We start from the raw sequence: 5,558 nt of genomic DNA on the forward strand, positions 1-5,558 counted from the left end.
TAGAGGTCGATGTGGAGAAACAAGTTGTTGTTTTATCTATTTTGGGTTATGTATACCAATGTATTTATACTTCGGCCAGCCTTAGCTTCGCAGGTTGAGTTGGAGATTCGGTATTTTCTAACTCTTGACATTCTACTCTTTATATTTTTGTTTTATCCTTTTCTATTTTCTCGGTTTACGTTTGCACGAGCGATGCGCTTTTATTTTTGCGACTTATTGTTTAAGCTTTCTTTCAAGGCTCCTCGAATATATATATATATATGATTTTATTTTTAGAGGTTGTAATACCTCGCCACCTCAGTTTTATGACTATAGCATACGACTCTGCGTGGTAGGGTGTTACAGCATCTATATGTAGATGGATCATCAAATAAAGCTGGTAGTGGAGCAGGAATCATTCTTGAGAATGAAGAAGGGACTCGAGTAGAGCTTTTACTAAAATTTGAGCTTCCAGTCTCTAACAACCAAGCTGAATATAAAGTCATGCTCTCTGGCTTAAGGCTAGCCAAAGAAGTCAGAGCATCAAAAGTCACAGTGTTTAGTGACTCTCAAGTGATAACCTCTCAAATAAATAGGGATTACCAAGTCAAAGATCCTAACATGGAGAGGTATTTGAAGAAAATACCCGAATAGCTAGCCCAATTCCAAAAGGCAGAGGTCAGACATATAACTCGAGAACTCAATTTCTGAGCTGATGCCCTCTCCAAACTGGCTAGCACCAAGTTAGGGGAAACAACAAAAGTTTGACCCAGGAAACTCTCTACACACCATCAGTGGCCAAAGAAGTCGACAAGTCAGATGCTCTAACAATTTCTAATCTAAACATGGGTTGAATGACTCCCATTATCGAATATCTCAAATTCGATATTCTCCTTAAAGAAGAAAGGGATGCAAGAAGACTTATAAGAGAAGCACAGAACTATACTCTTGTTCATAATATCCTCTATAGAAGAGTAGTATCTACACCCTTACTGAAGTGCGTTTTGACCTCTAAGATTAAAGAAGTCCTAGAAGAAATTCATAGTGGCATCTATAGAAATCATCTAGGAGCAAGGTCACTTCTAAGAAGGTGTTATGAGCTAGTTTTTATTGACTAACCTTACAAAGGGAAGTAGCCGACTTCGTCAAGAAGTGCCCACTCTGTCAAATGCATGTCAATTTTGATGTGGCACCACTGGAAGAGTTCATTAGTGTTACTTCACCATGGCCTTTCGCAAAATGGGGTTTGGACTTGTTCGGACTGTTTCCTCAAGCACCCAGGCAGGTGAAATACCTCATACTTTACTAAGTGGATTGAGGCAGAACCTTTGGCATCTATCACAGCTCAAAGAAATAAAAAATTCCTCTACAAAAATTCCTCAGTTCACAAACTCGACCTTCAGAAGTTTGGTGGCAAGCCTTAAAATTAAACATCAATTCACATCAGTAGAGCACCCTCAAGCAAATAGACAAGCAGAAGCTGCAAACAAAGTCATATTGACCAAGCTCAAGTGAAGACTACAAGACGTAAAAAGAGCATGTGCTGAGGAGCTCTCCCAAATTCTGTGGGCATATCGGATAACTTCCCATTCTACAACTAGAGAATTTTTGTTCCTACTTGCTTAAGGCATAAAAGCCATGATCCCTGCAGAAGTCAATGAAGAAAGCAATGAAGAATGCACAAGGATAAGATTCTACAATGAAGTAGGAAATATCCAAGCTCAAAAGGAAGAACTCGACCTCCTTCTAGAAATTCGGGCGCAATCTCGGATAAGGGAGGAAGCATTGAAACAAAGGATGTACACGAGGTACAACAAGAAAGTCATTAGAAGAAACTTTGCCATGAAAGACCTCATTCTGACCTGGAATGACATCAAGGTACAAAGGTCGGGTGAAGGAAAGTTGGCTGCAAATTGGATAGGACCTTACAAGATTATTGAAGTCTTAGGAAAAAGTTACTACAAAATCTTCGACCTACAAGGGAATGAGCTTCCTCGGTCATGACACACATGCAACATGAAGAGATACTACAACTAGAAGGCGAACCTTGCTCCCTGGTGTTCTCTTTTTTCCAACTTCATGATTTTTTCCCAAGAAGGATTTTCCTGAAGAGGGTTTTAACGAGACATCATAGCAAGGGTTAGGAGTTAAGATAGGAAAACTCTTAGTAGCAAATAACACCTGTAAATCATTTTTATTAATGATAATTAATCATTTTTTTCATTTTTGATGATTGATTGTTCTACCATACATACCAATTTAAGCTCGATAAAGCGCAAAAATTATTGTCGACCTAGATGGTCGGCAAGATAAAGCGATGAGGTCCAAATTGGTATAAGAAGTTATATAAGCAGATCATGGTCTGACATCAACAAACTAGTCATACAAAAATAAGTTAGTAAAAGAGGCAAACCTAAAATGAATTATAAAAATAACTTGATAAAACACACATAACCGACAAAAGTAACATCTTCAATTACTAAAATGTTTTTTATAAAGAAAGCAAATAAAACTGCTACTATGCAAGTCAAAATTATAAACACTTATAACACCACAAAAATAAGTGTGAAAAAGTTTTTAAAAGTATAAACTAGGGCAAAATATTATCCAAACTATGACTATTAAAAAAAGTAAATGTTCAAAGACCTACAAACCAGATCATCAAAACAAGGATAAAACTCCAAAAATAATGCTAAGTAGGAGGAGGGTCCTGCTCCTCGATAATCATATTAGCTGCCTTATCAACTCGGATTGGAGAGTCAGAAAGATTCACAGTAGTTCGAATAGAAGAGTTCAAGAGGACCTCATCAACTTAAACACCAAATGTCTTCGGGTCCTCGGTGGGAATGGTCTCAGCCACAGGAGAAAAAATCTTTTCATCAATTACGACTTTGTTGGGATCAATGGGAGAGAGGTCGACCTTGGGTGCAAGAACCCAAAACTGAGCTTTCAGATTTTCAGCTATCTCATCCATCCCTAAGGCCACTGATTGCTCCAAACAAATATGCTCTTCCCTCGACTCAGCCAATTCCTCCTTCAAATCCAGCTTCTCCCAAAAAACAAGAGTATAACTCTCCTCAGCCTTCTTTTGCAATCCCTCTACCATAGCACAAGCTGCTTCGGACTGCTTAACTCTCTTGCGAAGTTTGGAAAGATCGGAATTAAGAACGCCTTTCTCAACTTCCAACTCCGACTTGGCCTCCCAAAAAGAAGCAACCTCATCACAAAGATCGTTCAACTCTTTCTGCATAGTGCCAAGTGGAGTTGTCTCTAATTGTTTAACGAGTGCTGAACACACCCTTGCCGTGAATACCCCCTCGGGCCAATACCTCAAAGTGCCTTTGGAGAGAAACATCATCCATACTTATAGAATTGTAAGGAAGGATGTAATCTTCACAAAAGGCCACTGCGTTGAAATCCTGGTCGTAAGCACTACCAAACTCAGAAGATGGAGCTTTGCGTTTTCGAGAACCTGTGTCAGCATAGGGGGCACATGGGGAATTATCCGAGGTTTCAAAGGTGGAGGAGAAGGAAAGACAATTTTGGCCAACTGAGAAGAGGACGACTCCAACTTAAAAAGAGAAGAGAGGTCACCCGACTTACCAGCCTCTTTTAATTGGATGGCCCGAGCAGATGCATTCTTCTTCGCTTGCCGAACTCTTTGTAAGGCATCTGAACCATTGGTCATCTTCTACAAAAGACATAACACGAACAAAACCTAAGGTTACATAAGTCAGAGAAATATAAAAGAAGCATCTACAAAATGAAAAAACCAACAACCTAGTTCGCTACGGACATAGCTCGGCTTGCCTATAAAAAATTTCTTAGTGTCGAGGTGAAGAGCTCGGCCCCAACATTCCTGAAACAAGGCCACTATATATACACTCCTCTACCTCGTCCATATAGGTTTATCTCTGTCATTAAAGAAAAAAGGTCGGGCACCCTTAACATATTAAACCTTAAAGAAATAGTTCTTAAAGTAGTGAAAAGACTCATCAAAAATAGAAAAAACTTTCTGGCCTTGAATAGCTCGGAAGAAAAGCCAATGTTGTTTTTTAGAGCTGAAAGGTTTGGTAAGCTGGAAAAGATAAAAGAAAATCTTGGAAGAAAGAGAAAGATTAAGCTCCTGACTTATTAGTTGATAAACCTTCATAAAGTCCCATGAGGTCAAGTGGATCTGAGAAGGAGCTACTTTACAGATACAAATAATTTCAGTCTCAAAATTAGTAAATGAAAGTGTTATCCCAAGCCTAGTAAATAAATAGTCATACATGAAAAGAAAATAGTTTTCCAAGTTACTAAGTTGGGGGAAGCAAATTATATCCTCCAGGTCAGGAGCTACCAGCTCATACTTCTTCTTGTCCTATTGGGTTCTACAAATCCTATACTGTAAATGAAATTTTTCTATATATTCATTGTCAACTACGGGGATAGCAGACAGGATAGTAATATCTATCCAATCTAAACCAAAAGGAACTTTAGATGACATGTTGAGAACTATCGAACGATACATAATATACCTTCAAAAAAGAAAAATGAAGCTATATCACTACAAAACTCACGAACTACAAGTTGGGTATAACATTACAGCAAACAAATAAATAGCTCAAAGAGGTTGGATCGTTCTTGCGAAGTCAGAAAAGGATCCAAATATACTAGTCCCTATCACAGTAACAGTAGGGATAAAAAATGTCACCTATTCTACTAGGATTTAAAACAACACCATTATCCAGAATGAAAATGGTACCATTTGGGGGGCATAAAGTAAATCCCAAAATTCAAAACCAACAACAAAATTCATAACAAATGGGTGACCTTTAGGGATGATGAACAACAAAAGCTACTACTACAGAATAACTAGAAAATCATTGCAAACAAATACATTTCCAAGAAAGCAAGAAAAAGAACCCTCTATAAGCAGTGGCAAGAAGTCATATTTTTGAAAGAGGCCATTCTCACAAAAAGCATCAAAACAATATTATCAAGAACATAAAAGCTCTGCCAGCAATGACAATAACAAGGAAAGAAAAATCAACCTTGAGGAAGAAGAGAAGGCAAGAGAGAACGTGTGCAAACAACAATACAAATAGACGATCCCAAAACATCTAAAAGCAACACGAATGAAGATTGAAGATAGTGAAATCTTGAAACATCAAAGGAAATGGAGCCACAAAGAAAAAGAGGAAGAAAAATCTCGAGAAAAATGAAGTAAAAATATCAAAAGTGGAAATGAAAAAGAAGAAAGCGAAAAGGGATTATGTTTATATAGCCACTAGGGTCAAAACGGTAAAATTATCCCTCATTTAATGATATGCACGGTTACCAAGGTAACTAAAAAGACGCACAAACAGTTACAAAAAGACGCAACATTCAAATTCAAAAAATACGTTGAGTACCCAATTTAACCCCAAGAAGGACGGAGTACCCGATGTGAGGGAACAAAAGCTACAAGAGATCAAGACCAACTTAGAAATGCTTGAACCCGACCTAAAGAAGTTCGGACTTAAGCAGAGGCATTGTTCATATCCTGGTCCACAACCTAGAAAGGTCCAAAAGGGGTAAAGTCCAATCAACACTCT

This window comes from Arachis ipaensis, chromosome B03, assembly GCF_000816755.2.
Source record: "Arachis ipaensis cultivar K30076 chromosome B03, Araip1.1, whole genome shotgun sequence".
In the NCBI taxonomy this organism is placed as follows: Eukaryota; Viridiplantae; Streptophyta; class Magnoliopsida; order Fabales; family Fabaceae; genus Arachis; species Arachis ipaensis.